At 44.1% G+C, this 21,659-nt stretch overlaps 1 pseudogene; it reads right to left on the bottom strand.

Annotated features, from left to right (window-relative positions):
• Positions 1-12,553: 12,553 nt before the first annotated feature.
• LOC142891084 (GTPase IMAP family member 4-like) lies at positions 12,554-15,217 on the bottom strand (annotated as a pseudogene).
• Between the last annotated feature and the right edge of the window lie 6,442 nt (positions 15,218-21,659).

The following is a 21,659-nucleotide window of genomic DNA, read 5'->3' as shown; positions in this document are numbered from 1 at the left end:
TAATGAGCTGCACCTGGCCACGCCTAGGGCCACACCCTCCTGTCTCGAAGGGGCTGTGGCTTTGGCTCCGGTAGCCATGTGCTAATGTTGTGAATGCAAAGCGACTCGGTCATGGCTAGCTGAAGCAGTGTGGTACAACCGTACCAGTTTGAGCCAGAATCTGACCAAGTGCAAACAGGGCCAAAGTGATCTAGAGGATTCACTGATGTAACCAGCCATGGGGCAGTTTTACCCACGTGCTGCTCCTGATTTGTTTTTATCTTGTATATCAACTTTTTTTTCAGCAGTGCGAGAGGACAGATATTTCATAGCTGGCAAAGCAATTGCTGTTGGCCTGGTGCATGGAGGCCCCCACCATTTTCTCAAGAACTCTGTTTACCTGCATAGTAGAGGGGCCTGATGCAGGCAGGCCTCACCCAGAGGACATCACAGACATGGACCTCTATACTAAACTGAAACAGGTTTGTAGAGAGTTTATTTTGTTGCCAATACCAGTACTTAGGGCTGGGAACGATACGCTTTTCACATGATTTGGTAACTTTTCCCAACCTGGCTTAACAGACTTAAATGAAACATTTTAATTTGGGGGAAAAAAAAGATTTTTGACCAAAAAAAATTGATTTATAAATCGTAAAACAGAAAAAATGGAGATATTTATGTGAATCGTTTTTTTTCCTCCCACCCCTTCCAGTAATATTGTGCATGGTTCCTGGACTGCTACGGGGATATTCTTTATTCCAGCAATTCTGGTTCTCTCGTTTTTCTCTCTGTCTCTCTAATTCACTCACTCAGGTCTCTGAAGCCAAGACACTGGAGGAGTTGCAACACTTCACAGAGCCACGAACCGACTACCCCGCCACTGCTGGCTCCTTGCGACATCTGACAAGCCTGCTTGACAAGGACAAACTCTTGGAAGATGTTCTGATGTTTCAGGTGGTTCAGCGTGTCCGCGGCCCCTTGGAAAGGTACATATTTTGTCACAGTTGCCAATATGTTTACCTATTCAGTGATACCGTTTACACACAATATGAATATAGCATTATTTGACCAGTTATTCACTGCCATTAACAGTATTGTGATGTCGTTCACGCCAGACTTGAAGCGGCACGCACCTCCGCGGCCAGCTCGCGCCGTGCAGCGATCGTTTCGGTGTCTGGTCCATTTTGTGCGCGAGCTGCGAGCGAAAACAGCCAGAGGACAATGAACAATTCTCCAGAGCTGATGGAACGTGATCGAAAACTTTTGCATCAGTGCTTGATATACGCCGCAACTGGCGCAATATTATGCGTTACGCTCAACGTCACCCCGTGCGGCAGGTAAAAAAAAGGTGGTGATGTCCCGGGTGTCCCAATTCCATCGCAAGCCGATCGGTGCAGAGCCGATCGGAGCTGATTATTACCCGGGTCACAGGCTCGGTGAGCCTGCTCCACTGCAGTGATTTGTCACGTAGGAAAAGTTAACGGTTTGTTTTGTTTTCAATGGTCCTCCAACAACGAGCGAGTTGATTGGCCTGCGTTTGAATTCAGTGAGTCATTTTGGTCCAGTAACAGTGCCGCGCGCGCAGGATGAGGAGTGTGCACTGATTTGTGGCCAAACGCGCGCAACAGATTCTCTAGTGTGTGAAGTTGTGTGTCTGTGATGCCGTGAACAGGCTGAAACAGTGTGAACAGTTTGGTCTGGACACAGCAGGTTAATTGTGTCTCTGTTGTTGTCAAAGTTGTGTTGTGTAATGTTGCTGTTTCTCGTGCTGGGGTCACCTGTTATGCTCAGGCATGGACAGGCCATTGCCCGGTTGGCCGCCACACATTTTTGGGCCACCCCCGGGCTGTGTTTGATTTTCTGGACATTTGGACCAATATCTCAGTGCTCCCCCCCATCCCCCCAAGATGAGAGAGTCAAAATGTCTTTAGCCCCAATTCCACTCAACACATTTTAAAATGAACTACCCGTAATTTCCGGACTATAAAGCGCACCTGAATATAAGCCGCAGCAGCTACATTTAGGGGGGCGGGGGGGACAAATGTGTACATATACAAGTCGCACTGGACTATAAGCCGCAGGTGTTTCGTCAGGAAACGGGTCCGCGGAGCGGATCGGTTCGGCGGCTGCGAGCCGCGGATCCTGTTTGCGGGGTCCCGCTGGTCACTTCGGTTAATTGGTATGGAGTCGGACCAGAACTCGAGGCAGCGACGCATCGGAGCTCAGAAGAGAACATACAGACGAGAGCGCGAGCGCGCTGTGCTCAGAAACATTATTTGATTGACTTGTTCTGTGTTCACCCTTTTCTTGTGATATAGAAATGATCAGTATTTCTCTATGTCCTTCTTTGACAGCCAGATCGACTGCCTTTAACTTAAAAGCTGCATCATATGCAATTCTGAGTTTGTTTTCCACAATGAGGGTTTGTGCATGACAATTTCCTTTGCGCAAACTGTCTTGCTCTCGTTCTGTATTCGGTTCCACTTTTGCTTTCGTTGTTCGCGCGAACTGCCTGTCTCACGCTTTCCCGAGCCCACCCAAAAATCCATAGTGGAGAAGGTCCCCTAGTGGCTGTTAGCTGTAAAACCGCAGGGTTCAAAGCTTGGGGGAAAAAGTAGCGGCTTATAGGTCGGAAATTACGGTCGTTCAGTTCATCGCTCATAATTCCACATTTTGAACTAAAGTACATTTTTCTCAAAAATTAACAAATTTAGTTCTTTTTTTCTCCAGTATTATTGACAGAGCCCATGTGGAACCACAAACAGCAATTGTTTTGGTAATTTGAATTATTTTTTAATTATTTCTAACATCGAAATTATATCAGATTAATCTTCATATATATCATAATTCAACCATGTCTACAATAGCATTGAGAGGACAGCCCTCATAATACTGGCATTTCCCTAATGCTTTAGCCCAGGGGTGTCCAAACTTTTTTCACTGAGGGCCACATACATACAAATATAGGAGGGGCTGGGCCACTTACTAGAAATTAGGTATATAACCTTAACTTTAGTGTATTAAAGTGAGAAAAATCAATTAAAAGCGGTCAAATATGTTATATTGTTGAATATAATTAAAGACAAAACTGCCTTCATCACAGCTTTCCGTAAATGGATCTTTGATTTATTCAGAAAAAAAGCTTTGGTAGCTCATTCTCAGAACAGCAGCCTCAGATTTCTTCTTAGACAGGAGATTTACAGCACAGAGAAAAAACAATAAAATGGAAAAATGGGACGGGTAAATTTCAAGCTTGTTATTTAAGTTATTAGGCTTAGCAACACAGCTATTAACGTTCGTTTGAAACGGTCGTCAACATTAACAGACTGAACTGGACTTAATAACAGGAGTGCATATAATTTTAGTGAATTATTCTGGTGAGTATCAGCTGCGCTGGGTGTGTAAACCGGGCCATCCAGCTGCGGTGCTGATCCGGCGCCACTCGTGTCAAAAATCCGGACAAATGTCACTTGATCAAAGGAGCAAATCTGCATCAGATGAGATCAGCTGACTTTGCGTGTGCAGTGTGTACGCTGTGCACAGCGGTGTGCACTCTGTGATGCGCATTGTTGATATTTGTCGCGTGTGTACCTGCACTTGCATGCTTATTAACACACGGGTACTGTGGAATATATTTTTTACTCACTTAAAGTGGGAACGGCATTGCACTGAGTGGGAGCAGCTCCCCCTGGTGTTAAAACTAAGAAGTGCAATACACTCAGGCAAAAGTTCAAGTTCAAGGGCCATATTCTATTCTATTTATAAAATTTCTTGCGGGCCAATTAAAAATGGACTGCGGGCCGTAGTTTGGACATCCCTGATTCATAGGGTAAATGAAATAAATAACACATGGCACACAGATTTTATATATATAAATATGTGCACAGTGTGTTGATTTAAAAATTAAATAAAGTACAATAGCCTACAGGGAAGAGAGGAACCATGCTAAAAAAAAAAAAAAAAAGAATGTTGTGATGTTCTTTCCCTGCTCCTACTTCAGAGACTTTCATCTTGGGGGAGATACCACAATTCCACTGTAGAATTGAAAGTGGTTGTCAATAGATAGATAGATAGATAGATAGATGGCTATGTATCTAACTATCGTTCGTTTTGTCCGTTTGTTCCTTCTTCCGTTTGTTCAGCCGCGATGTAGTTTGTCATAATAGACTTGCCGTATGTCATGTCATCGGCACACCGTCCTAATGTCTCTCAGCCACATACAACGAAGCCTGGACGACTCTTGACTATCTCCCCAGAAGATTCAACCACTCTTCACACCTTGCCTCAAAGGTGCCTACCGACTCACATGATGGCAGGGCAGAAGGAGGCTCACCCGGTGGCTCGACAGATTAACAACTCTCCTGAGTTTCCCTTTATTAGCATAATCAACATCTCATTGATAATCAAAACCTTCTGTTGAAAAATCAACACCTTGCTAATAGAAGGCACCATCAGCCTTAGCCCCTCCCACACCTTCGGTAAGAACGAGTCCAGTTGCCCTAACTTAAACCCTTCTATACGACAACGCATAGAACGAGTCCAGTTGCCCTAACTTAAACCCTTCTATACGACAACGCATGTTCTATACTTGAGTTTGAGAAAACAATCTTGTCATGCCGTGTTTTTTTTTTTTTTTTTTAAGATTTTAATGTCAGATTCAAAAATGACCCGCACTAAAGCCACCACAGCACCACTGAAAATTATTACATCACATTACGCACGATTAAACTTGGAATGTTACAATTTTTCATTTCTAGGTTCATTGTGAACTTGCAGCACGGTACCGGGACCGATGCAAACGTTGCGCTTCACTTCAACCCTCGGTGCGACACTCAGCCACCTATGGTGGTTCTGAACTCCTGCCAGAATGGTGACCACGGCCAGGAGAATAAGCACTACAGCTCTCCACTCCCTGTCGACTTTGCCTTCTCCCTCCTCCTCACGGTCTTGCAGGAAAGCTACCAGGTCTGTCACACTCAACTTGTTAACTGGAAAGAAGGTTCCACTTATCTGGACTAGGCAGGTAAAGGGATTTTTTAGTAAGGGAAAAAAAACATTGATACACATTTATAAACATGAACAACGCATGCCGTTCTACCTGGTGGACAACTTGGAGGTCAGCGGGGACGTGGAGATCTTCTCTGTTGCACATCGCCGCACCAACGTGAGTTCAGCAGAGCAGCAGAGCTGTCTTTACTCTCACCACCAGTGCAAGATGACGATTCAGGAAGCTGGACTCGGCTCTTATTGTGTTTCATTCTTTTCTCTTCACTGCAGCGTTCCCAGATCCAGGAGCCGTCCAGAACTTTGAGAGACAGGCAGTTCTTCCCACTGGAGGTGCTGCCTGGGCTCTCTGTCAGAGGAGAGGATGCCAAGGCGGGGAATTCATGTGTGTTCTTAGACGAATCAGAAAACATTTAGGGATTTCACTGAACCTGCGCTCCAGCCAATGAAACTGAAGGGGGAGCCGTCCGTCCACCTCCAGCCGAACTCGGTCACCAAGTCGTCTGCGCCTAGCCACAGAGAGACACCTCTGGGGACCTGAGCAATCACACTTGACAGTGAAGGGCACAAGGTCACTCGTGAGTGTCTGGAATCAAATACAAAGACTGTGTTTCTTGTCCAAGAAGTGGCTGAACTGCAGGTGGAGCTGAAATGATTCAATGTCAGTGCAGCCTCAGGTTCATTACTTCCCGCGTCTGCTTCTACAGACTGTCTGTGCACCTCGGATGAAAAACTTTTGGATCGCTGATGGTGGCAAAGTTTCCCCCCTGGTTAGCACACTCGGCTTGAGCCTCCGCCCACGACCTCATTCTCCGGTAGTTGAACTGGTAGCAGTCCTCATCGAGAGACCCCCAGGTGCCGCATCTTTTGTCCCAACCTGCAAACAAACAGTTTGACATCCAGATGGTCCTATATTGGACATATTGTTAGAGCTGAAAGCTGCAGCTGTAGCCAGTGGTGAAGCTCCTCACGTTTAATGAAATTCAACTCCTGCTGCGAGTGGATGCTGGCCAGGTAACCTTGCGGGCTGTTGTAGTCAGCCTCGGCATTCAACCATAACTTCTTCGTTGTCACGACCCAATACCAGAAGCCCTGATACCACCGGTAGTTAGGTTTGCAGTCTGAAGCACAACCAGGAGTTGAGCTCCCAAAGCACGGGATCTCGCAGATGTAGCCCAGATTCCTGAAGCAGTTGCTTGTTTCCCACTTGAAGTTGCCTGGAAGAGAACCTCAGCTCAACTAAAGCCATTTTCTACCAGTGAGAAGGCGTCGGGTCAGTTGTCTACCTGTGAAGACCTGTCCGCAGTCCCTCAGCTGTGGAGTGTTCTGTGGAAAGCCAGGAGCGTAGTTGGAGAACTCCGGCGGCTGACATCCATCAGCCCACCGGTAGCTTCCACCGTTTTCCTTGTCTGGTTGGCGCACAGGAGTCAGTGTGAAGAGAAGTTCCTGTGGACTATCACTCTTTACTGGTTATCTAAAAAGGTACCTGACAGCCCGATCCAAAAGCCTGGGATGTTCCTTTGGTCAGGGTGATTAAGGATGCTGTCCATGATGAACTGCTCTGCTGGGCTGCACACAGGCCAAACACACATGATCTCACAGACCCTCCTTCCTTCCTTGTTGACAACCAACAGGTAGGCTCCTTTCTGCGAGCACTTGGTGTAGGCCTCAAGCCAGATGGTGAGTTGGTCAGTGACGGAGGACAGCCATTAACAGCTGTTGTGGAAGCTCAGCCAGCCACGGGGGCATTTGACGGCCTTAAATTAACCATATTTATAGCAATTAAGACAAGACACAAGTCACAATCTGCACCCTGAAGTAAAAGCAGAGGCTCGGGGGTTCCGAGTCGAAGGATTTAGTGTGGCCCCTCCGTTGTGGCGCCGTACCTCTTCCTTACCGCACCGCATTTTTTTTTAACTTTTACTAATTTGCAATTTGCAATTTGCAACAATATGGGCAGGCTTGTGGTAATTACTCTGTTCTCATGTGCAGCTTCATGGAAAAAAAAAACACTTTGGCCCCCAGCGGAACAAGCATGTCATACAATGTTTCATGTTGTCATACCCATACTGTCAGGTGTTGGTGGACTCAAATGCACGACAAGATACTCTGGTGCAATTTAGGAAGTTTATTCGTACGGGCTCGGTTGTCAACAGGTGAACAAAGGAGCAGAACAACAGGGAGATAAACGCTGCATTGCTGGCACAAGGCAAAACAGATAATCTTGCAACGAGGGAACACGGGAGACCAGTTTATAAAGGCAGTGCCACAGGCCCAGATTGTTGGCAATCAATACTGGGCAGCACCAACTGGAAGAAACCAAACCGCTGGGAATTGGAAGGGGGCACTTTAGAGACAGTGCTTTTGACAGTGGCCCCCAGCGAAACAAGCTTTTCATACAGTTTCATGTGTCTTCCCACCACATTCTCGGCTTATTTTACAGGCTTCAGAACCAGACTAATGTACCCTGCCACATGTGGAAACCAGGCGTGAGCTGTTTTTGTATTTTCATTTTTGTTTTTGAACTTTATCATTCTCATGTCACCAATAGTGTGTGTTTACAGTATACACACAAACTGGTGTTCAGTGTTAGTAGAACTACTGTCCAAATAAAAACCCAACAGAAATGCATTTGAAATATCTGTATTTACTGGACAAGACAGCTTCTTGGCAGGAAAGAGGCTTTGATTTGGTTGTGAAGACAAAAAAATTACAACCAATAAAGGAGCTCTCAAGAATGTCTACACACACACACTCAGTATTGTGGCCAACTTGGCCAAGACAACTATGTATAGTAACAGTCATGTCTTGTGACACAGCTTAGTCAATATCAAGCAGCAAGTGTGTCGCGGATTCCTGCCTGCCAGCGCGTCGCAATCATGGTAGGCTGTCGGCACAGGTGCAATGATGATGATGGCGCACCTGTGCGCACCTGCTGTGGTTGGGAGGGGATTTAAGGCGGCAGGGCGAGAAGCCTCGAGAGAGACGCCAACGGCGAGACCTGTAGGGAGTGCGCTAAAGCTTCGCGGAGCAAACCAGCCTGTTCATGAAAGAGCCTGTGTGCCGGACGACGATCGCGTTCCGTTGCGGGAGCGGAGCCGCATTGTAAGGACTCCACCGAAGGCGTTAAACCCCCGGACGATTTTCCCTCGGCAGCGACTCTCAAACGTGCCGGGGAGGAGAGACGTAGAGAGAGAGAGAGAGACTGGACGTTCTTCGACGCGCAGGTGCGGAGGTCGAGGGGAGGGGAGTGGCTGCGAGGTGCGCCAGTTGCCAATAGCTGCCCCTAGCGCTCTCTTAACTGTGTCCAGCCCCTGTTCTTTTTATTCAGTATTTGTTGTGGTTTTTATTTGCATTAAATAAAGTTGTGGGTTTTTTTTTGTACCGTCACCACTGGCATCCGTGTCCTTTGTTGGGACCTGGGAAGTGCTCAACTGGTGTGAGCCGTTGTGGGCCGGTAAAGGCCCACCAAGCACTTCCCACTGGCAACCGGTGACAAGTGCATTATACTCAATGTAGTATTATATATTAATGTAATATAACTGATGTCTTCTAACCTGTATGACTGGAAGTGGGATACTGTGTGATAAACACTGGTTATTTCAGCAGCTGTTACCTTAACTGCGTTAGAATATTGCTTTGGTTTTAGTTGAAAGGTGTCCATAGAACGTGAAGCCTCCTTTAAAGCAGCACGTTTTTTTGTGAGTCTCATTGTCTGCGTCGCTTCACGTCATAGTCACCTTTGTGTGCGAACAGTGACTTACTGATTCGCCTTGCACAGACTTCACCCACGGGTAAATAGTTTCTGTAACAATAGACGTATTGTTCCGATTTTATGTTGTTCGCCGGAAGGGTTAGAGTGATGCTCACACAGTGATACAAAGTTGATAGCTGTTGGAACTGTGCAATAAAAGTTACCTTAGAAGAAACCAAGGAAAGTTTTATTCATTCTGGAGTACGTGTAGAATAAGAAACAGAATGAAACATGGTGGCAGCGGTGTAAAATCTCATAACCACGAAGAAAAAAACGAGTGATACTAGCTAGCTGAGTAGCGAGAAGACCACGGTGAGCTAAAACCGAGGCGATCGTCGCGAGTGCAGAAGCAGCTGACAGCAGGATGGAGGGATTAAAACCACCGGCGATGCTGATGTTGGACTCCGGCAACCTGGCGAGCTGTGACGCGGTGATCTACGAGAACGGCGGTGACGCAACCAGGAAAGACGCAGAAGGCTAGACCGTCCCGGGTGGTTACCGGGGAGGTGGGATTTGGTCCGTCCTTCTAGGCTGGGTCCTCGAAGGACGCTTCCTTCAGACGGGGGACACTCGGTTTGAAGGGTGCAGACCCTGAATTGAGACACAGCATGTGTCTCCCTTGTCTAGAGCCAGAGTGTCTTTGTCTGTTGGGCCGGTCACCAGAACCTGTTCTCAGGGTTTGTTTTTGTTTTGTTTTTTTAACTTGTATAGCTTAGTTTATGTTCCTAGCCTTAGTTTCTTTTCCTCTTCAAGAGTGATTTTGATTTTCTAATTAAAGTCTCATAGTTTCTTAGATCCTCTGTATTAAGGTGCAAGATGTTTTGGGTACTTTTCAATTAGGTCTGCATTTTCATTTGTCACTCTGTTTAGGAGGGGTGTAAATTGCAGCCTTCATGGCATTTCGATTTGACTTAGATTTCTTAAGCCTCCGATTCGATTATTTTCGATACCTCAGAATTCCCCTTCGATTCTCAATATTTTTGCAATATTAAAGTTTCAAAGAAACCAACCAAAGGAATATAAAATTTGCATTTTATTCAATTTGCTTCACACAATAACAGTGCAAACTGCATTAAAAAAGAAAATAAAGTGAAGTCTAGTGCCTACTATACATAGACAGCAAGTCTTTTTCCACTATAAAAAAAGGCTGATCTTTACAGTGACACAGTGGGTTGCTTTTCCTCGCACATCAGGGTGGTAGCAGCTTTAAGTGGGGAGAGCAGACTAACCATTTCTTCGGCAGTTGAGACGTCACTTTCACTGAGTGTATGCAGGTCGTTTGGTCCTTTTCTGACTTTCTTATCGAGAAGTGTCGCCATCGCCGCACTTTGTTGTTCTATGTATCGTTCCAACATCTCGAACGAGCTGTTCCACCGGGTTTTTACGTCCGTTTTGAGTTTGTGCTGGGGAAGGCTAAGCAGTTTCTGTTTCTCCTTTAACATGGCAGTCGCCACTGTACTGCGGTTTAAAAAAACAACAACACAGTTTTCCTCACGTGCACCAAAAGTCTTGTCTGCTCCAGCACACTTCAGCCCGTCTTGTGTTGTCAGATTCAGTGTGTGGGCAAAGTATTTAATGTGTGGAGATAGCTCTGTAGGTACTGCTTCTGAGTGGATGCTGAAAAAAAAAAAAAAAAATAGCCGGGCGAACAAGCGACAAAGTAGACGCATATCGATGCGAATCGATTAATTTTTACACTTCTACTGTTTAGAGGTCATTGGTGATCAAACAAAGTCTGCTTTCTCAAAGAGCTCTGCGTTCGAGTCCTGCCTGGAGTCCCAGCCTGACAGGTGTGGCTCGTCAAAGGGTGTCGATGGTGTGTTGCGTCTGTTGTCCAATCAAATCGTTGCTCATTTAGGTATTGAATAGTCATGATGCTATTCTGAGGCCTACACAGGCAACACTGTTTTTTACAAAGAAAAACATAACAACTTACCTATGCTGCAAAGAGTGCTTCACTTTCACTTTCGCTCTTATGAAAGGCATGCAGGACCTTCCCTGTCTGTGTCTGTTATTGTCAGGCCGGGACTTGAGGCAGGACTCAGACGCAGAAGTTTAACAGAAAACAAGTAAATTTATTACACAAGCAATTGTCCTCAGATCAGAGAGATCAAATGAACAGGCTATAAGAATCCTATTCTCACTGGGCTAACAACAAAATCAAAATCACTCGCATGGAGGAATAAGGACTGACTAAATAACAAAAGTATACTCTCACAAATCTAGGTTTTAACGAAAAATCACTCACAAGGAGGAAAATGACTAACTAGTAAACAAAATCCTATTCTAATAACAAAACTTAGCATTAACAGAAAATCACTCGACCTCGAGGAACAACCGTCTTACTGTGGAATCTTGTGGCTGTGGCCGTGGCTAGTGATGTTCCCTTTGACACGGGGCTTCGAACCACGCCCCAAAACTCGGTAGGGTTTTTTTCTGAAGCACTGCTCCGGAGCTTGCTTCAAATCACTGCTTCATTCAGACTGAATCAGTTGACTGGTTTGGTTCAGTGGGCGGGGCTTTGAAAAACTGGCGGGTCTCAGTTTAGTTTAAAATGGATGAAACAGCGCAATGCGTTGTCTATCTGGTCGATACCTTTTGTATTGATTTGATTAGCGTTCGTATTGCTTTCGGTTTGCTTTCTTATCGCTCTGCAACGGAACCAACCAGGAAGAGATCTCAAGTCTGGGAGCATTTTGAAATCGTGCCGCCGAACAAGGTAATTTGTTACAAGCGTATTACTCAACTTATTCATACAGTAACAAATAAACCGCGCGCGCGCGATTCCAATGAGTTTATCTCTTAATGATAAACTCATTGGAATTGAGACCACAAGTATCTTCTCATTGTCTTCATTACTTGATCCAAGATTTAAAACACTCGGATTCCAAAGCCCTGAAAATGCAGAGTCAGCTGTGCGCCGCTTAAAATCTGAGTGTGCGCCATTGTTGCAGCCAGAACCAGCTGCATCTTCCCAAGGTACAAAAAATATAGAATTTGGATCAATAGACTTTATTTGCATTTTTTCATGTACGGACTAAACTTTATCTAATGTTTTATTTTCAGCCATTGACCTGTGGAAGCTGTTGGACAGGGATGCTGAAGGAGCGAGGGCATCCAGCAATGCTACTGCTGATGCCATAGTGGAGGTGCAGTGTTATCTGTCAGCCCCTCCTCTGGAACGATCACAGGACCCTCTGGTGTACTGGACGACACACACAGCTGTATACCCAAACCTATACAAGCTGCCAAACGAGTACCTGGCAACACCTCTACTACTATTATTTCTGACCCTAACATTTTCAGCAATGATTTTGGCAAAATGGTTTATTATTTATTATTTATTTATTATTTATTATTTATTTAATGTTGGCCTGAGGAACAAATTTTGTTCAAGATGAACAAAATATCAAGGTGAACCTTGATATATTGGTAGGACAGAGCAAGAAGGAAAAGAAACACATGAAATGAAGTTTGCTTCCGTTTTATTTAGAAATAGATGGTTTATTAATCCCACAGAGGGGGAAATTTGTGTTCAGTAGCCAACATACATACAAGGACATACGAAAACAGAGTCATAAAACAAAGTAAGAGTTATCAACGTTGGAATAAATAAATTAATAAAAGTGTACAAATACAGAAAATCCCAAAGTGCACACTTGCAAGGGTCATCAACCTTTTGCATGGCTGCAGTACAACAATGCGCCAGCAGATGACCCCCACGTTCTTAATGAATGAAGCTTCGAGTAATGAACCAATTTTCAACACTATGGTCCAAAAGAGTTCAAAGCCTAATGAAGCCTCGTTTGGACACCACTAGCTGGGGCCGGGGCCGGGGCTGGGGCTGGGGCTGGGGCTGGGGCCGGGGCTGGGGCCGGGGCTGGGGCCGGGGCTGGGGCCGGGGCCGGGGCTGGGTTCAGGGCTCGACGTGACGGACGAAGACACTCTGGCACAAGACAAGGGGAACGCAGACTATTTGAACACACAAGGTAACAAGGCACAGCTGGAAACAATGGGTAATTGGGTCAGACGAACAGGTGGAACATGAGGAGAGGTTGTGATCTGAAACGAGAGGAAGTTGTCAAAATAAAACAGGAAATGACGAGACAAAACCCCAAGACGAGACAAAACCTCACCACGGTGTGACAGTTATCTGACATCAATTCCCATAAACCATACGGCTTTCTCTGCAACAGTTCCTGCTTATCACAGCCCAGGCTAGACAGTTGTCAGAGATCACATGGTTTAGTAATATCCACCACAGAACCTAGAATTTTTCATTTAGAATTTCTGGAAGCTAAAGAAATTATTGAACAAAACAGCCAACAAAAAAATTACAGCAGAGTGCAGTTCGGAGCAAGAGAATGCTTTAATGGTTCAGTCTTGATCTTTGTTTAATGTTAAACAACGAGGAGGCATGGAATTGAGAGGGACTCAGAGGATGGTACAGTCATCATTCCTCTCTGCCTGCTGCCGCTGCTGCTCTTGCCTCTTGGCGTTCTCTCCTCTCTTCCTCCAAACGTCTCCTCATGTTTTCAAGAGCTCCAGCTCTCTCCTTCTCTGTCTCTCCAACCTTTCCGCATCGCTCCTCTCTTACGCACTCTTCCTTTCCACCTCCCATCTCCTCCTCCCTTCCTCCGCTGCCGCCTCTCTTCTCTCCCTCTCTCGAGATCTTTGACGGGTTTCCTCAGCTCCTGGTCCACCCTTTCCATTCTATCTCTCTCCCTCTGCATCTTTTCCTCCTTCTCCCTCTGGATTCGCTTTTGCTCGGCCTCCCAGAGCATCACGTTGGTGTAGTGGTTTCCTCCATTTTTCTTGACAATATTTTTGATCTTCTGGAGAAGCTCCTTGACCTGAGTGCGATCCTTGGACTTATTGTTGAAGACGTGGAACTGGCCATTGCAACTGTCCACGAGCTCTTGAAGGCTTGGACTAGCTTCCAAGAACTCGTCCATGGTACATTTAAGCAGGTCACCACCTGTGAAGAGAACCATGCTGTATCTGTCTGCTGCCTGGCCAAAGATTTCTTGAATCTTCTGCATCATCTGCTTCTCCTCATCAGCTAATTCTCCCAGCCTGATGACCACCAAGAATATGTGTGGTCCAGGGGAGGTGAAGGAGATGCACTTGATCATATCTTTGGAATTTTTTGTCCATGCCAAACCTGGTGTCAAACAGACCCGGGGTGTCGATAACGGACACCTTTTGTCCATCCACCACAGCTTCGCCCTTGGCACAGACAACAGTCTTGGCAGCCAACTTGGATTTAAAGTATTGTCCTCCCAGAATGGTGTTCCCACTGGCACTCTTCCCGTTTCCAGTCCTCCCCAGCATCACGATCCTTAGCTCGTATTTTCCTGTACAGAAGAAGAAAACTAAATGTTAAAGAATTAAATCCAACTGACTAACACTCCTCACTGGCTACCAGAGGATTTGCGTTTGTAAACACTGTCCCCTACTAAAATAAAGACAATTATACATGTTGATGTTGTTTTTTTTGTTTTAGTACACATATAATGATAAGACAAAATAAATTGAATGTACATTCCTTACTTTAGCACCAACTTTATTTTGAGGAAAATATATAGATTCAGTTTGAGTCGTCTGTCCTCAAGACTTTACTGGTGATGTACCAGACACTGGTTCCACACTGGCCTCTATCAGTTCCTGGTGTTTTTAGTAAACACTATTGTCTACAGTAAACACACCTATACATTCTCTTTTTTTGTAACTTTTATTATTGTCTAAAATAATTTACTTCTTTTGGTCTTTTCATATGCTTATATATTTTTAGTATGCATATAACAGATGAGAGGATGATAATATGGAACATATTGAATGTACATCCCTAAAATCAGCACCATCACCATTATCTTGGAGAAACTATATATATTTAAAATATCCAGCCATGACAAGTAGGAGTGTTTCCTCAACCATTAGAAGTTGCTGAGAAGTTGAAGCTCTTTGTCCACAAGGGAAGCTCATTGATGGTGATGTCATCCACTGAAAAATTAAGGATTGGAATCGCCATCTTTTCAATGCTGGCAGGATGTGTGAAGGTAAGAGAATTATAATTTGACTGAGCAGCAGTGCAAGTTTATAGATAGAACAGGTTTCAGAAAGTTCAGGGGTTATAATGCACTCATATATCATGCGTAACAGCATTGTGGAGTGCTAATTGGGTGGAGATATTTTCCTGACAGGCACATGTTGAACCGGGTTTCTGCTTTTGATGCTTTTGTCTCTCTTACAGCTCAGGTTGGGGCCATTTTTTTTTTTTAGTGTTTTTACATTTTTTCATTCGAAGGTATTTTCTCCCACAATTTTGTGTCTCTACCACTGAAAAGCCTAAACCCAACCCACTCCACTTTCTGTTCTGAAGCTCTCTGCTAGCGGTGCTTGATTGCTGTGTGCCCTCATCAGACTGTGACTGGAATAATGTTGCTTCCTGTCCTGTGACAACCCAGATTCACAGTCCATGCTGACATCTCTGCTGTCTTCACCATCAGAGTTGTGGGTCAGCAGTGAAAGTGACTGTTGTTCACTCATTCATTTATTTTCTTTCAGACCTCGAGCCTGAGGCGTCGGTCAGCACGTGTTGCCTCAAAGGCCAAAACAACAAAGCGACAAGTTGGTATTTCTGACATGTGGTGTGCACGCACTTTGTTGTTTACATCTCTATAACATGACAATACATGCGGTACTTTATATGGGAATTTGTGTCCTTTTCTGTGTAGGTGCCGGCAACACGTTCACCTGTCCACTTGACTGAGTCTGCCTCCAGCAACATCACAGCAGTGCGGCAGGTTTGTGTTTGTTGATTTCTACCTGATCACCTGTGTGTGTTTTCCTTTCTGTTTCTCATGGCATCATTTTACGTCTTTCATTTATATTTGTAATGGACTTTATTTTAAAATGTAGAAAGTCAGTAAAGAATATCCATCTTTTAATGTTTGGTCTTTTTGTCACTGTTGTGTCAGTGAAGTATATACACAACATTCAGTTGCTTTTTACCGCTTCCAGTGTCCGGTTTACCCTGTGGCTGAGGAGATGCTGCTCCTTCACTCTGAGTTTTGTCCTTACCACCTAAATGGAATAAGTACAGTGAGTTGGGTGTGGGATCTTTATATCCAGACTTGAGTGATGAGAATCAGCGCAGGAGAAACTTTCAATCAGGAATTCAAAGAAAACATTTTGTTTGGTCTTGTTGTATCTGTGGTCTTTACCTGAAGCAGAAAATACAATTTTCAGCCACTATTTATACGTTTTCTTCATCCAAAACTGAAAATGTACGATTACACAGTAATTACTAAGTTTAAAATAGACAGATGAATAATTTAGAGATCTTGAACATTTACTTCTCTGCAGAATGTATGACTTTATTGACAGTCTTTTATCATGCCATCTGGTCAGACTGTGCTACTCTCTCTGTTCAGTGAGAGACTCATCCCAAGATTTTGTGTTGGTAAAATTTTAAACCTATAACAACCTACTTTTCCCTACAAATAAAATCCACTAAAAGTCAATAAATGAACGATTTGATTTATCAGCAGAATCCATGATGGTTATCAAAATCCCACCAATCCAACCTATGGTGGCAACAATCACAATGAAATATGTTTCTGTAACCTGTTTGTGACGGTGACTTTGGTGAATCTTGGTAATTGGAATCCAAAGGTGTGTTGCTGGGGACAGCTGCTGGACTGGGTGCTGCTGCAGGTCCTAAAACAAACAAATAAATGATTGTTATAATTTGCCATCCCGATTGGCACCTTTTCCTAATTTTCCATCTTGAAAACAAAAAACAGAGAATGACATGATGAAAAACATACAAAACTGTTACTGTAATTTCCTGTCTTCCCCTGTTCGCTCCTCCCCTGACCCCTTTATTTCCGCTTAACAGATGACTGTGATCCTGCTGTTTTCCTTATGAGTTGTTAGGAATCATAAGTTGTATTATTTTAGTTTGGGTTGCAGATGGCTGGTAGTCCTATTTTCAGTTTTGCTTAATTTGACGTAGATCTAGTTTTTTGGGGTGTTTTTTTAGGTTAGGTTAGTTGAAATGCGGACAGGGACCTGCGGCCCTATGCGGGTTGGCCTTGTTGTGTTTTTCATATTTTATTCTGTTTGGCCGGCACCTATAGTCCCTTTTTGGTTGTTTGGTTGTTTGAGTTTTGTTTTGTTTGTTGTTCACGTGTTTTGATTTGCGTTAAAATACATTTTCAAAAAAATCATTTTTCCAACCCCAACTGCGGCCTGGTCCACACTTTTATGTCACGGGTCTCCCCAGCCACACTTTTTAAGGAGACCGCAACAAAAACAATAACTTGTTTATTAATATAGTTATTTTAAAATGTAGAAATTCAGTAAAAAAAAAAGTATCTATCTTTTAATGTTTGGTCTTTTTGTCACTGTTGTGTCAGTGAAGTATATACAGTGGCTTGCAAAAGTATTCATTCATTCATTCATTCATTCATTCATCATCTATACCTGCTTATTCCTATTCAGGGTCACGGGGGTCTGCTGGAGCCTCTCCCAGCTGTCTTAGGGCGAAGGCAGGGTGACACCCTGGACAAGTCGCCAGTTCATCGCAGAAAAGTATTCATACCCTTTGAATTTTTCCACATCTTGTCACGTTATGACCACAAACATGAATTTATTGTATTGGATTTTTTTTTGTGAAAGACCAACACAATGTGGCATGCAATTGTGAAGTTGAAAGAAAATTATACATGATTTGATTTTTTTTAACAAATAGAAAACTGAAAAGTTTTCTGCCGGGCACCACCGCCACTCTCAGCACCAGGCCTCCTGCGGCGCATGTCTCGAATAAGTTTGCCCCACTCAGCAGCACGCCGACTGAGATTGACACTCTGGTGATCGGCTCATCTATGGTGAGGCATGTTAACCTAGGCCAGCCATTGGCCACAGTGAAGTGCATCCCCGGGGCCAGGGCGGGCGATATTGAAGGGCATTTAAAGTTAATGGCTCAGAATAAACAGAGATTTAGGCGGATTGTAATTCACTGTGGTTTCAATGATGCACGCCTGAAATCGTCCGAGGTCACTAAGTTAAACGTAGCTTGTCAAATGTTAGGAACGATGAGATGTTTAGCCGCATGTCATCTTTTCACCGTTGGCTGTCAGGGTGGTGTCCCAATAACTCGGTGGGCTTCGTAGATAACTGGAAGCCTTTCTGGGGCAAGCCTGGTCTTATTAGGAGGGATGGCATTCATCCCACCCGGGAAGGTGCAGCTCTCTTATCCAGCAATATAGTTAAAAATTTAGCTTCCACTCACTGATGCTCCAGGGTGGAGACCAGGCAACAGAGTTGTAGTCCTACACGCTACTCTGGGCTTCTCTCACTGCCGTCCCCAGCTGTTAGTAAGTCCTCGAAGTCCTGCCAGTCTTTTCCAATAGAAGTTGTGTCGGTCCCTCACACCTCCAAACCTCTAATACTGTGCAAATCTCCAATCGATTATAGTTACCTAATTCAAATAGACTGTAGAAATAAGAGGGCTGGGTCGGAGGTGGCTCCGGGGTTTCCCACAAATAAAATGGTGAACTGTGGCTTCTTCTTAACATTAGGTCTCTACATTCCAAAGCAATTTTAGTTAATGATTTGATTAGTGAACATAATGTTGATATTTTTGGCCTCACAGAGACATGGCTACGTCAAGATGAATATTTTAGTCTTCATGAAGTCACTCCTCCAAGTCATATTAATACTCATAAAGCTCGTGATAGTGGTCGAGGAGGTGGTGTTGCAGCTATTTATAATTCCAACTTGCTAGTCAGTCTCAAGGCTCAATCTAATTATGGCTCATTTGAGAGTTTAAGTATGTCTATTTTGTTGTCACCTGATAGACAGGCAGATTCCGTTGAATTCATTGTTGTCTACCGTCCCCCTGGTCCATATTCTTCTTTCTTAGATGAATTTTCAGAGTTTTTGTCTAATTTGGCATTGACTAAAGGTAAGATCATAGTGATTGGAGATTTTAATATCCATGTTGATATTGAGTGTGACAGTCTGATTTCCCAATTTAAATCAATTTTGGACCCCTTATGATTCCTCCAAGTTGTGAATGTCCCCACTCAAAAGCACAATCATACTTTAGATCTTGTTCTCACCTTTGGCCTTAGTATAGAGCAGTTAACAATCTTTCCCCAAAATGACCTTTTATCTGACCACTTTTTGATCACTGGCTGATTACATTCCCCAAGCAAAGTCTATAATGAGTAGAAACATTTCGGACTCTGTTGTTGCTAAATTTACAGAGAGGCTTCCTGCTTTGTTAGATGCTGTTGTACCGTTAGACATGCTTTCGGCCTCTCCCCCTACCCACTTGACTGATTTTGATCTTGACTCCTGGACAGATCATTTTTCTGGTATTTTAAAATCAACATTGGATAATCTGGCCCCTTATAAAGTAAGAATGAAAAAGCAGGATAGATCAGCCCCTTGGTTTAACTCCTCTATTCGCAAATTAAAACAAAATTTGCGAAGGCTGGAGAGAATTTGGCTTTGGTCAAAAACAGCTTCATCCTTCACAACTTGGCAGGATTGCTTTAGGTCCTATAAAAGGCCCTGCGTATGAGTAGAACTTCCTACTATTCTGCTCTTATTGATGCCAACAAAAATAACCCAGAATTTCTATTTGCTAAACTGACGAGGAGCCATAATTGTGTTGAGCCTTGTGTCCCTATTGGTCTGTCAAGCAATGACTTCATGAATTTTTTCCAGCAAAAAGTAGAAGATACTAGAACTGAGATTAAGAGCTCTTTGTCTTCCACTGGTCGCATAGCAGATCTTTCTCAACATAGCAACCCCAGTATTTACCTTGAGAGTTTTCATCAAGTTGGACTCTCTGAACTTGATTCTCTTATCTCCTCTGTTAAGTCGAGCACTAGTCTGTTGGACCCAATTCCAACCAGGCTTTTAAAGAAGGTTTCCCCATTGCTTAATTGTGTCATTCTTAGAATAATAAATCATTCTCTATCAACAGGTTTTGTCCCTCGTGCTTTCAAGGTGGCTGTAATCAAGCCCCTGATTAAAAAAAAAAATTGGACTCGAGTGCCCTATCAAATTATAGGCCAATCTCGAACCTTCCGTTTCTCTCTAAGATTTTAAGCATTTCAGTCAGGTTTCAGAGTTGGTCACAGCACTGAAACTGCACTGCTTAAGGTAAGTAATGATCTCTTGTGGGCATCTGACAGAGGTCTTCTCTCTGTTCTGGTCCTCCTAGATCTCAGTGCAGTATTTGATACAGTTGACCACAGCATTCTTCTTAGGAGATTAGAAGATGCTATTGGCATCAAAGATCAAGTCTTAAACTGGTTTAGATCTTACTTGTCTGACTGTTTTCAGTTTGTTCATGTTCATAATCATTCATCAGAACGTAGGAGGGTTAGTCACAGATGACACAGAATTTCCTGTTGCTTAATACCAACAAAACTGAGGTCATTATATTTGGCTAGCGAGAGCTTAGGGACAGAGCCTTTGATGGACAGTGTGGTCTAATTGGTACTACACCCAGTTCTACTGTGAGGAACCTTGGAGTCACTTTTGATCTGGACCTGACCTGTAATTCTCATATTCAGAATGTGGAGAGGTCAGCTTTCTTCCATTTAAGAAACATTGCCAAAAGTTTTTTTCTCCTTCAAAGACGCAGAAAAAATAATCCATGCTTTTGTTACGTCTAGGCTCGATTACTGTAACTCGGTACTAGCAGGATGCCCAAATTCATCCCTTAGGACATTACAGTTAATCCAAAACTCTGCTGCACGATTGTTAACCGGAACTAAAAGGAGGCAGCATATTACTCCAATCTTAGCTTCCTTGCATTGGCTGCCAGTCAAATTTAGAATTGAATTTAAGATTCAAGTTTTAACTTACAAAGCTCTTCATTCTCGGGCTCCTTCTTATATTCGGGAACTAATTGGACTTTATCATCCTCCAAGAGCCCTTCACTCTGAGGATTCAGGTCTTTTAGTTATCCCAAAAATTTCTAGAGTTAGATCAGGAGGTAGGTGTTTCAGTTTCCTGGCACCTTTATTTTGGAATCATCTTCCAGCCTCGGTGAGGGGGGCAGACACAGTTAGTTCATTTAGAAGTAGACTTAAGACCTTCCTTTTTCTTAAAGCTTATAGTTAGATTTCATCCACTGTCAGTTAAGCTGCTGTAGGCTTACGCCGTGGAGGGAGATCTTTCACTCCCGTTACAGGGATCGTTGCTCTGTGCAGGCGGAGCTTCTATCACACTCCTCACCCAATCAATCTTTGACTCTATCTACTCTGTCCAAACTAGCTGTCATTATGCTTTGTACAGTATGCTCGATATGCATGATACTGCCGCAGTCCCTGTGTCCCCGGCAGGTGATGACCACTGCGCCAGGAGCTGGATTGTGCTGTCCTGGGGGTCTTGGTGTCATCGCTTTGCCCCACCACCACGCCTAGGACCTAGACTTGTTCTGTCGGCACATTGTTCATCTAGATAGGCTCTTGCCTTCCAAAGCATGGACAATTACATTCTACATGGACAGCAGCCTTGAATTTCTTTTTCCATTTTTTGTGTCTATATCCATTTTGTGAATGCCTGGTTGGTGTATCTGTTTTTCACTCTGTCCTGTCTGCCACCCTGGCTCACTCTGCTCCTTTCTCTCTTTCTCTGTCTCTCCTCGATTTTAGTATTTCACCCCAACTACTCATAGGCAGATGATGGCCCTCTGGAGTCTGGTTCTGCCCTAGGTTTCTTCCCACAGGGGAGTTTTTCCCAGCCACTGTCGCATCTTGCTTGCTCCGGGGGCCCGGTTGGTTCCCTCTGATTGTACAAAGCGCTTTGAGACGCCTTTGGTTATGATTTAGCGCTGTACAAATAAAGTTTTATTATTCGAGACTGAGCCTCAGCGAAGGCCTGCTCTCAT

This window comes from Nelusetta ayraudi, unplaced genomic scaffold (assembly GCF_046127955.1).
Source record: "Nelusetta ayraudi isolate G7.1 ecotype Tasmania unplaced genomic scaffold, CSIRO-AGI_Nayr_v1 ptg000028l, whole genome shotgun sequence".
Taxonomy (NCBI): Eukaryota; Metazoa; Chordata; class Actinopteri; order Tetraodontiformes; family Monacanthidae; genus Nelusetta; species Nelusetta ayraudi.
Note: the sequence above shows the minus strand (reverse complement) of the source record. Positions and strands in the feature narration are given on the sequence as shown.